Source organism: Rhinolophus sinicus, chromosome 16 (genome assembly GCF_057876585.1).
Source record: "Rhinolophus sinicus isolate RSI-liver-muscle chromosome 16, RSI-T2T, whole genome shotgun sequence".
Taxonomy (NCBI): Eukaryota; Metazoa; Chordata; class Mammalia; order Chiroptera; family Rhinolophidae; genus Rhinolophus; species Rhinolophus sinicus.
The window spans coordinates 174,889,388-174,902,860 of NC_142516.1; the positions used below are offsets into that span (position 1 = coordinate 174,889,388).

At 30.3% G+C, this 13,473-nt stretch overlaps 1 pseudogene; it reads right to left on the minus strand.

Moving 5' to 3' along the window:
- Positions 1 to 12,214: 12,214 nt before the first annotated feature.
- On the minus strand, positions 12,215 to 12,320 carry LOC148755128 (U2 spliceosomal RNA; annotated as a pseudogene).
- Positions 12,321 to 13,473: the final 1,153 nt, after the last annotated feature.

Below are 13,473 nucleotides of genomic sequence, written 5' to 3' on the forward strand. Positions count from 1 at the left end.
GGACCAGATGTTATTAATTGTGAATTTTACCAAAAAGTTAAAGAACAAATTATATTAATTTTTCTATAACCTGATTTGGGGAATCGAAGCTGAGGCAATATTTCCTACTTCATTCTATGAGGCCAGCATTGCCCTAATACTAAAGCCAAAGATACAAATTCTGAGAAAAAAATAAAAGAAAGAAACTAAAAGAAAAGTATAATATCTCTCATGAACATAGTTAAGAAAATCCTCAGCAAAATATTAGCAAATCAAACTCAACAATGTACTAAAAATTATATACCATAATTGAGTGAGACTTATTCTGGATACACAAGGCAGGTTCATATTTAAAAATCAATTAACATAATCGATCACGTCAATTGGCTAAAGAAGAAACATCATATAATCATGTAGATGCATAAAAAGCATTTGACAAAATATAACACATTAATTATAAAAACACTCAGAAAACTAGAAACAGAATAAATTTAATCAAGTTAGCCATCTCCAAAATCCTACAGCAAACATACTTAAAAGAAGAAAACTAGCTTTTCCACTAAGATCAAAAACAAGGCAAGGATGTCTCATATTTCCACTCCTTTTCAAAAATGTACTGAAAGTCCTCATTAATGCAATTATACAAGAAAGGCAATAAAATACTGGGAATAAAGAAATAAAACTGGTTCTGCTTGCTGATGACATGATAATCAATGTAGAAAATTCTAAAGAATTGACAAAAATACTCCTGGAACATCATAATAGGTGCTTATAATAAGGTTGCAGGATACAAGTTAATCACTTTCCTATGTTCCAGCAATGAGCAAGGGTATTTGAAATTAAAAACATGACACCATTTACATGACCTTGTCCCCCAAGATAAATACTTTGGTAAAAATCCAACAATATATGTACAAGATGAACATGAGAGAAACTAAAAACTTTAATGAAGAATCTAAATGGAGAGTTATTCCATGTTCATTGATTTGAAGACTCAATTTTGTTTAATATACCAGTTATACACTAATTTATAGATTTAAAGCAAGCCTAACAAAATTATGAGCAAGTTATTTTGTGGATATCAACAAACTGACTTTAAATTTTATGTAGACAAAAGACTCAGAATAGCCAAGACAATATTGAAAAGGAACAAAGTCAGAAGAATGACACTACTCTGCTTCCAGACTACTACTAGTGTGTAGCTTCAGTCACCAAGATAGGGTGGTATTAGTGAAAGAATAGACAAAAAGATCAATGGAATGGAATGGTAGCAGAAAACAGCCCACACAAACATAGGCATCTCATCTATGACATAAGAACAAAGGAAATCCAATGGAGAAAGGATAGTCTTTTCCATAAATGGGGCTAAAATGATGGAATATCCACATGGAAAATATATGAATGTAGACAGAAAGCACACACCTTTCATGAAACTTAACTCAGAATAGATCATAGAATTAAATGTAGGTGAAAATTATAAAACTTCTAAAAAGTAACATATGGAGAACATAATAGATAAAATCTATGTGACCTTCTTTTGGCAATAAATTTTTAGACACAACATAAAATCACAATCCTTAAAAGGGAAAACTACTAAACTGGGAAAGACATTGTCAAAAGAATTAAAAGATAAAATGGCAGAAAATATTTGCAAAACCCATACTTGACGAAGTACTTGTATCCAAAATTAACTAAGTATTATTAAAACTCCACAATAAGAAAAAAATGAATCCAATTAAATAGTTAGCTCAGGCGGTTAGAGCTCCATGCTCCTAACTCTGAAGGCTGCGGGTTCGATTCCCACATGGGCCAGTGGGCTCTCAGCCACAAGGTTGCCTGTTCAATCCCTCGAGTCCCGCAAGGGATGGAGGGCAGCCCCCTGCAACTAAAATTGAACACGGCACCTTGAGTTGAGCTGCCACTGAGCTTCCGGATGGCTCAGTTGGTTGGAATGAGTCCTCTCAACCACAAGGGTAGTCGGTTCGACTCCCGCAAGGGATGGTGGGCTGTACCCCTGCAACTAGAAAATGGCAACTGGACCTGCAGCTGAGCTGCGCCCTCCACAACTAAGACTGAAAGAACAACAACTTGAAGCTGAACGGCACCCTCCACAACTAAGATTGAAAGGACAACAACTTGACTTGGAAAAAAAAAAGGCCTGGAAGTACACATTGTTCCCCAATAAAGTCCTGTTCCCCTTCCCCAATAAGCTCTTTAGAAAAAAAAAAAAAAAAAGTGAGGGGCAGAAATGTAGTTGCAGAGGAAAAAGTGCTAAGGTTTGTTGCTAGGGAGCAAAGATTCTAGAATAATAATATCTGACTATATGGTTGAACAAAATTTAGAATCTGCAGAAAAATTAAAAGGATGCAAAATGAAGTGTAACTTACTGAAGCATTTATTGCCAGAGAAAAAGAACATTTAAATGTATATAACTAATTCATCAGCAATTAAACAAAATGCCTTTACTAAAAATAAGAGTTTTTGTATTTTTCAAAGGTTCTATGCATAGTACTACTGCCACAATTGCATTTAATATTCAGTGATGTTATTATAAATTTGCCTCTTTTGAACTTGTACGTTCACAACCAGTAACACTGAGAAGACTCAAAAAAAAAAGAATAAAAGCACATATTTTCTATTGTATATTCTAATTCTTCATGACAAAGGATTTTAGTTTGTTTTAATCTCAAAATTTTCACCTTACTTTTATTTCCTTTGACCTTTTATATAAGATGGGACGCTAGTATCTCAAATCAAGTTATGTTCATCAACTTAAATCAGATTATGTCTCGCTGAAAGGAATATGATTGATGTAATATGACAAGGGCAGCCAAATATGACACATCAGCTTCAAAATATTAAATACCTTTGTAGATAAAAACAAAAATAAAATGACTGTTTGTAAGGGTTTAGGGAAAATAAATTTAGACTTCTCTACAGTCAAAGCCAAGATTCCATTAAGTTTTACTAATTACCACACTCAGAAGCAAATAAAGTACAATTTTTCTAAAATATATAGCAAATTTAAAAAATAAGAAGTGATTCTTATTAAAAGACTTCTAATGTATGTTCCATTTTAAAGGAAAATATTGGAAGAAAATTAAACTGAAAGAAAATAACTTTAACTACAAAACAAATTAGCAATTAGAAATAGAATATTTTGAATTAAACATATACTGTGATTAAAGTCCTCATACTTCACATGATATTCTGCACATCACCTGTTTCTAGTCTTATTTTAATATGTGCTTTATGAATTTCATGCTAAAATTAATATTTGTGGCTATTATACAAACATTTGAAGTATAAACAAAATCACATTTTTTAAGTAATCCGAATCACACAGTTTTAATTATTTTGGAAAACTGAAGGTTTAAAAATGCTCTAGTTGTGAGATTTTATATATATATATATATATATATATATATATATATATGTACACACACACACACACATATATATATACATATATATGCATATATATACACACATATATATGTATGTATATATATATATATATATATATTTATATATGTGTATATATAAATATATAGGTATATACTTGTGCATACCTATATATGTGTATATATAGTAAAAAAGATTAAATTGTAGGACTGGTCCTACTATTAGGTGTATATTTTTATATATTTCCTCATAAATTCTAAATTCGGTCCTACAATTTAGTCTCTTTTACTTCAGCCCCACTCTGCCTAAACACTCTACATACTCCAAAGATATTAGAATGTGAACATTCTAATGTGAACAAAGATAATAGAATGTGAACAAAGATATTAAATGCTTAAAATTATTAATTACAATCTCATAATATTTCACATAAAGAATCCCTGGGAAGGTGACTTGCCCATGGTTATCTAGCTGGCCAAAATGATTACTTATTCCCACATTTATCTTTTCATTATAAGAAGAAACAATCAGGATCTAAGTTATATAAAATAATACAATGATATTCTTGTTAAATGTGTGGGCAATCACATAGCTTTTATAGCATTAGACAGAGTATTCTGAATTACTGATGCACAAAGAATTGTATTTTCACTATAGACATGAATATACACACACCCACACATAAGAGTCAAGATATAATATAAAAAATCTGGCACCTATAACTATGGTTCAGTAATGTTTAGAAGTAGGGAAAGGCATAAATGCAATAATATACATATTGTTAGGTTATGATTAAGAAGACATAAAAGTATCATGAAACAGAAAACAATGTGCTTGTGTAATAATCCAAAGCTAGTACATCTGTATTCTTATGCTGTGCTGAATACAAGACAAAACCATTAAGTCTGTATTGTAATGATGGTTTTATATTCTCTTTTGTAAAAGATTACTATTATATATTCAGCCAGCTGACTTTTTAGAAATTCTCTCTATAATATAACAATAAAAATGATGATACTACAGTTTTATAGAGTATTTGTCTTCCAAGATGCTCTGTGTTTACGTATACGTAGCCCCATCCATTCAACCTCACTGTGAAGAAAGTGAGCTTGGGCATTATCCTCCTCATTTGCAGTACATGTAAAGGCAGCAAAGTGAAGCTAACTGACTTACAGTGTCATTTGCAAACCTCAAGTTAGAGTCTAGGCCAACTGATGTTCAGTATTTTCTACTTTTTAAAAAGTTACTCATTTTATTCCATGTTTCCTAATGATAGATTGCTGTATCTTCTAGACAGAGAAACATAATAAAGTTGCCAAGTTAAATGAGATTTAAATGAAAAGTAAATATTTATTTAGTATAAGTGTATGTTTGCAATATTTTGGCACTACTTAACAGGAAAAAAATGTTTATGTGAAATTCCTGTAATTTTTCTGGAAATCTACCTGGTCACCAGAACCAAAATGTGAAAACAACTATATGATTGAATTAGTGACACTGAAAAAAGACATAAATTGGACTATATCTAAATTAAATATATTTATCCTGCAGAAGAACCAAAAAATTGAAAAAAAAAATTAATCCACAGAATGTGAGAAAATATGTGCTAATGACATTATCTAATAAAGGAGTTTCATTCACAATATGTAAAGAAATCTTATATTGTATTATATAAAGACAAAAACAATTTAAAATTGGGGTTTAAATTATTTAAAAAGTAATTTTAATAGTTATTTCTCCAAAGAATATATTTAACGACTGATCAGCACCTGAAAAGATGCTCAATATTACTGGTCATCAGAAAAATTCAAATCAAAACCACATGCACTACTACTTCACAACCACAAGGATGGCTATAATTTTTAGAAAAAAAATAAGTTACAAATGTTGGTAAGGTGTGCAAAAATTAGAACTCATACATTGCTGATTGGACAGTAAAATGTAACCTCACTTTTTAAATGCCTTTACAGTTCCTCAAATGTTAAACAGAGTTATTATATGACCCATTAATTTCAGTCCTGTTTATATATCAAAAAAATGAAAACATATACCCACAGAAGTCCTTTATTTGTATGGCCATAGAAACATCTTTCAAAACAGCCAAATTTGGAAGCAATCCAAATGTCCATTAGTTGATAGATAAACAAATACAATGACTTATCATTTGGCAATAAAAATGAATAGTATACTGAAAACTACTACAACATGGATAAAACTAGAAAATATGGTAAGTAACATAAGCCAGTCATATTATGTACATCTGTTTATATGAAATGCAGAGAACAGGCAAATGTACACATGCAGAAAGGAGATGAGCTCTTACCTAGGACTAAAGTATGGAAAGGCAGAAGGAAAAGAAATGATTGTTAAGGGTCATGGGTTTCCTCAAGGGGTTATGGGGTAATGAAAATGTTCTAAATTTCAACTATAATGATGGTTTCACAACTTTTTCTACTAAAATCATTGCATTAAACATTATAAATGAAACGTGGACTATAACTGAATAAAAACGTAAAAATTAAAAAGTAGCCAAATTATTTTTAAACAAAGAATGTGCGGATACCTCCTCTTTAATTTTTATAAGAAGAATTTAGTTGTAATAAATATTTGTCCCAAATCATCATAAAGAAGACCCCTAGTATCATAAAGAAGTATTTAGAGGGAAGTATGCATGGGTTGATGGACAGATAAAAGGATAGACAAACTAATATAAATTTGATTAAACAATTATACTAAAATGTTATTGGTAGAATCTAGATAGTAGATATACTAGTGTTCACCATAAAATTATTTCAACTTTGTCATATTTAATAAAAATCATCTCTAGAAAGATATTAACAAGCATTTAAGAGTAGGTTTTCTCACTGGTCCTGTTTACCTTCCTTAACATATGAAAAGTAAACACAATATTACTTGGGGAGATTATCTTATAAACTTGTTTTATAAACTTAGGTAAGTTATTTTATTTTTGAGTTGGATGACCATACTTTTCAGTTTGTTCAGGACATTCCTATTTATTACTAGAAGTCCAGTGTATTTATGAATAGTTCCATATTTTATTCTCATTTTAAGCATCTAATTTGACAATTTATAAAGCAGGAGTTTCGAATTGCATGGATGATAAACCATCTAGTCTTAAAATTAATGTTTACAACTGACAGGCATTCTCTATAATTTCAAATACTGAAGACAATCTATTGTCTACATTGAATTAAAAATCTACTTTGAATTAAAATCTATTGTCCAGTTTGAATTAAAAGTTTGTATATTATTTTTCTTTTACTTAAATAAATTCAAATTTAATTAAGATAAAAATTAAGATATAATACTTTGAAATACTGATATATTCAATTTTGTATTGAGTTAGTATTTATTTATTAGTTAAAGTAGTGTAAGTAAAACAATATGAAATAATGACAGGTTATAAGACACATGCTTCAGTTGCAATGAATAAATGAAAGACATATGGTTCTATGACACACTTTATTAATATAAATAATTGTTAAATATACACATCATATTGAATTGAATTTCCCAAAACAGGTATGTGGAAGTCCTGACTCTGACTGACACCTGTGAATGTGACCTTATTTAGAAACAGGGTCATTGCAAATGCAATTGGTTAAGATAAGATGAGGTCATACCAGATTAATTTGGGTCCTAAATTAAATATGACTTGTATTCTTATAAGAGAGGAAAGACCCAGAGATACACAGGCACTAACACTATCTGAAGACAGAGGTAGAAATTGGAGTGATGTGTCTACAACCCAAGAATACCAAAGATTGCCAGCAACCATCAGAGAGGTTTCAAACAGATACTCCCTTCAGAACTCAGGAGATTCAACCTTGGCAGCATCTTGATTTCAGACATCTAGCCTCCAGATCTATTGTTTTAAGCCACCAAAATTGTGTTAATTTGTTACAGTGGTCCTAACAAACTAAACACACACATAAAAAATGCATATATAAATATACATATGTGTGATTATATATGGTATTCTATGTCATTGCATGTGTACAATTATATATGTGTATACACACAACTTAAAAATATTTAGCTCATTTGAATTTCCAATCAAGAATGAAAGAAAGCTTATCTATGCATAGCAACATATGTATCAATTCAAACTTATGATCCTTCAAACACACAAAACGTGACATAATTTTTTATTCTAACAGGAAATTGGATAAAATTATTTTCTTTAAAGCATGTTTACATTAATATATAGTAAATGTATTGAATAGAAAGAATACATGTAATCTAGACAAAAACTAAAGTTTAAAGAAAATGATTTTCAAAGCTCATTATTACATCTGAAGACAATACATTTTAGCATACTATATAATAGTTGCATCACTTTCAGTCTGAAAGGTACTGAAGAAAGATATAATCAGAAAAGAACAAAAAAGTAAACTAACACCAATATATGGATATTTACAATTTTGATATTATTCATCTGAATTTTATGAGTACAATGTTAAATGATCTGGTATAAAGACCCAAGAATTTTTGTTTCTTCATTTGTTTGTCTTGTTCTTTTGTTGTTTTCAGTTTTATATACCACATATCAGTGAAATTGTATACCTGAAATCTGTAACTACTAACAATTGTCACCCCAATAAATTTTAATTAAAAAAAAAGTCAACATAAAAAAAGACCCAAGAATGATTTATTCAGTGATTGATTATGTAATGAAATAAATATATTCAAATCAAATATATTTATACTAAAATTATTAATTGTTAAGTCCATAAAGAACAAAATGTTATCTTACTGCTCAGTTTTATGAATATTAGTTTATATAAATCATATTCCTAGATTTATAGAAACAAAAATTTAAATCCAACCTAATTTTAAAACTATTGAAATCCAGAGTTGTTTTTGCTTTTATACAACCCCAACCTATTTTTTTGACTTTTTGAAAAACTACCTGTCGTTTCAAACTAATATTGAAAAAATACATTTGCAATAAGTATTTTCCATTGTATTGAAAATTAATGACTTTTTGTTTTCAGAGAATATTTTATAAATATGTGTCAGTTATAGAATGCTAAATAACTGATAAATTGGATTTTCTCATTTGTAAACAAGGTCAAATTTCTTAATATAATTCCGTCATGTCTTATACATATCATATACTTTTATGCATTAACACACTCAAATACAAACTGTAGCTAGCACGTTCCTATACACATGTGTGTATATGTATGTTTGAATACATATGTGTGTGTGTGACATGTGTGCATGTGTGTGTGTAATGTCTATATAAATTTTTTTTTTTCAGTGAATACATTCATTTCAAGACATTGGCCACTGATAACTACTAAAATAGCTTTAGACCATTTTTAACAAATGGTTTTTCAATTTTTAGTAATTTATTCTCCAATTACATATTTTCTAAGTATATTATCAAAAGTAAAGAGTAGACAAACTAGTCAAAAAGATGCAAATCTATAGGTATCATGTTAAAACCAATCATAAGCATACTGTGACTGGTGTTAAGTAATACACCAGGCCAGCTTCAAAAAATGATTATCAAACTGTGTGAGGATAACTGAAACCAGTAACAGAGTAAACACTGTGTTAGGATAATAGGGTGCTGACAGGGTGGATGCCTTCCAGCTGAATCATTTTTCCATTGCTGGAAGATTTTGAAATGGAGAATTAAGTATTATGTACCTCAGGGTTACTCAGTCAGAATGTATTTCTGCAGATGAGCTTGCTGATATAACACAGAAATGCACAGCGATAAGTCTTACAGTCTCAGCGCTTGCAGGTGTGAGGCCTGCACATTGAGCAGACCAGGTCAATGCTACATCCTCAGTTTTCTCTAGACAACAGCAAATAGCAAACACCATGTAGCTGTAGAACAATACTTGATGGGAAAATAAGCCAAGCGTTATACCATGGTACCTCATGACACAACTAAGAAATGAATCCCTGACAGGAACTGCGGAGAAATTCATAAATATGTAAAACAGTTAAGTCTTGGGAAAGTGTATTACTTGTAGGATTAGATTTATAAATGGGCAGGCTACAGCTTTCTTATATATAAGAACTATGTGACTGATAATAAGACTTTTAATAAATAGCATACACATAGTGGCAAGTGACAAATTAAGAGATATATAATCCGGGAATTGATAAGCCAGTGTACAAATAACTCGGTTAGCATCAGTTCATCCATGTCTAAAAAGTTAAGAATTTGTTTTTGTTTTTTTCAATTAAACTGTACAAGCAGAGAAATTCCTACTTTTCCACGTTTGGTTATTTACTTGGAGGATATTTTATGTTGAATTTTTAATCCTAGGCTAACTTCCTGTAGTTTCCAGTACACAAAGAACATCCTTGTTCTAGTGCACAATACAAGTATTCCCAGACAAGGCAGACAATTCCAGCTTTAATTCAAGCAAAATATATATCAGATTATTTATTCTACTGCTTCAAATTGCATTAAATATTCCAAAGTGAAATGTAAGTGGTTTTCAATAATTTGTTTTAAGAATTATACATGCCCACAAATCCAGGCACAAATAAAAAAGATTTAGCCATACCCAAGAACATAATTATCTTTTACTATGCAATTCTGAAAATGAACTCTCTTGAGCTATAAAACAACAAAAGAAATGCATGTATAAATGCTTTATCTATTCAACTATGTTATATTCATCAAGTTGGGCCTAGTACTTGCAGTAGGTATTATAGTGCTTTGAAGATAACAAGTACTCTAAAAGTGGCAACTGAAATATTCAAGTTAACCACACAGAAGTGCTTTAGATAAAATTCCCAAAATGGTCAACAGTTTATATAAATGAATGCAATGTGATGCAGCTGTGCTGTATTGTGCAGCAGTGTTGATACAGCTGATATTAATTACATATAAATGTCAAAGGATTCTTTACAGATTTCTTTATACTAACCCAAATGAATAAACACATATGGTTTATTTTTTGAAAAGTTAAGGTCTATGAATGTACTGTGTAATTAGAAAAGGTATGAATGATTCTGAAATTTTTGGCAACTTACTAATATTTTTTTCCCAATAACAACAAAAAAGGGATTTAAAATTATTAATTTTCTCATATTAAAATGTCTAGAAAAAGATAAATTATAAAATTCTGAGATATAAAAAATAATTTAGCAGGCATGCATGTCCTAAACAAAGATTAAAGTCAATTTATTATTAAAATATTGAAATTACAAATATCCATGAAAGGAATACAAACAGGCAAACAATAAAAGATGAACAGAATATGCTCAGTCAAATAATTTGAATATTAAGAAACTCTGGTGAACATCAACATCTAAAATGAACTAGTGTAATAAAGTAATTAGATACTCGAAATTTTTAAACTTCTTGAGAAATAATACATAAATGTATGTGACAGAATCTGTTCACCTCTCAATCAAGCCTCCTCTGGTGCTCCTCCTTCTCTTGGTCTCCTGTCCATCCCAAGAAATACCTGAACTGCACTTTTCTACTTCCTTGCAACTGTAAGGGGCCATGTGACTAGTTCTGGCCAATAGACTACAAGAGTTATGTTAATGGTAGAGTGATGGTAGATATGAGCTTCTGTGGCAAAATAGTTAACTTGTAATTTAATACTCTCAAGCAGGTTCCTCACCTTCTGTGATAATGACAGGCCAGCTCTTCCAAAGTTTCACCTACATGATGATAGGTCCCCCTCAGACTGTGTCTCAAAGTGACTATGTGGAGTAAAATTATCTACCAAACCATGCTAGATTCATAAATTAGTGACTAGTAAAATTTTGTTGTATTTAAAACTAAGATTTGGAGTTAATGGTTACCACAAAATAATCTAGCCTAACTCGATTAATCCATAGGTATTAGATAACTGTGATAGGTTTAATCCACCTTTAGGTAAAACCTATGCTCAGACATACTCGTATATTTCTCAACTATTGAGCAAATTTTTAAAATAATAATAAAAGAGTCCAGCGATATTTAATAGTGCACTCATATCCTATATAAGATTATGATGAAACAGTACCATGTAAAATAATAAAAGAGTCTCCAACTAGATCATATAATTAGGTATTCAAAACAACTAAAATATTTATTCAGAAGAGAAATACACTAATACACAATTTTTTAAAAATTATTACATGATGTGTTTCTATCCTGCCTGCTAATGTAAAAAAATTAAAATAATTAAGAAAACAAGAAATAACAATTTAATAAATCTTTTATAAGCATTTAAACCTATATAATATAGAAAATAAATGTGTGTGTATGTGTGCATATTTGTGTATATATACATGTGTGCATATATATGTATATATATATATATATACACATACATCTGCTACAAGCTAAAAAAATAATACCTTGAAGAATTTGTACAAGGAGAAATTACTTAGAATAAGAAACAAACACGAAGGTCATTTCTTCATGCACGTGTTCAGTGATTGATAGCTTGTTTTTGAAGAGTTTTCCTGCAAATCAAGAAAAACAGCTATAAAAAAATCACAAGATGGCAATAAATTATAGTTAGAATGTAAGGAAAAACTGTATAGTCTGGCTCACAAAAGAATTCATTTGAAAGGAAACCTGAATATAGAAAGTTAGAAATGCCCATAGTACTAATGTTGTTTATTGGTGTCCTTGAACAGATATAAGTAGGAAATGGGGAAGGGGAAGTGACCTGTTTTCATAAAATCCCTCTTGCACATCATAAAATCTCTTAAAATATTTGGGAAGTTAGGAACACAAGTGTATTCCGCAACTGTATATTATCCAGAGGCTCTATCCATGGTCTTGTCCAGACTTCTGAGGATCTAATATGAGGATATTGCTCTTGTGCTCTAAAGTTCATGTCCTAGCAATTGTTTTCTATGTGTTACCATTTTAAATATCAATTGTGAAATTAGTATTTTTACACTTGATCTTAGCCAAAAGGCCGAGAAGCGATGAAATTAGTATTTTTAAGAAGACATAGAACTATCTTATGTTGTGTCATTCTAAATATATTATAAAATTTTAAATAATTTTGAAAGATTGAAAATGTTTATAAAATAATAAAGATGAATAGTTAATCGAAGTCAAATTTATTTAGGGACTATGACACCATGGCTCAGAAATCTCTAGGTTCCAGAATCCATTACTATTAATGGAACAAATTCATACCCAAAGTGGCAGTTGGTATATTTTCCTGTGAGAATGTGAGCTTATCTCTATGGGAATGCTTATAAGTAATCTCTCTGACTGGTTGGGGAAAATACCATATATAAACATTTTATGACATGTATTTTATCTTATCCACTTTTCAGTTTTAATCCATTTGTGTGAGATATGGAAGACTCAATAAAGTATTGGAATCACAGCAGGAAATGGTCACAGACAAACTATTTTCCAAGCCACCCATAAATAATAACAGCAAAGAACAAATTACCTCCGATGAGTAGGGCTATATTTATTAAAACATTTCCTTTTTGAAATAAAATAAAGGATTTGCTCTACTACATACATATGTGTTTGTGTAAAGAATAAAGCTAAGTATTATCAACAAGGTAAGTAATAACAAGCGTTGCAGAGATTGTGGCGAGAAAAGAACCTTAATATGTACATTGCTGGTGGGAATGTACATCGGTATGCCACTATGAAAAACAGTATGGAAATTCCTCAAAAAATTATGAACAGAATTACCATATGACCTATAAATTCTTTTCTGTGGGTATCTACCCAGAAAATTTGAAAACATTTATCCATAAAGATATATCATCCCTATGTTCATTACAGCATTATTCATGGTGGCCAAGACATGAAAACAACCAAATTGTCCTTCCACAGATGATTGCAAAAAGAAGATGCGGTACATATATACAGTGTTCTAACTCAGCCATAAGAAAAGATGCAATACTTCCATTTGTAATAATATGGATGGATCTTGAGATTGTTATGCTAAGCGAAGTAAGTCAGACAGAAAATGTCGAGAACTATATGATTATATTCATATGTGGGATATAAAACTGAAAGCAACAAATGAACAATGCAATAAATAAATAAAAATTAATAGACACAAACAACAGTTTAGTAGTTACCAGAGGGAAAGGGGGAAGGGTGGG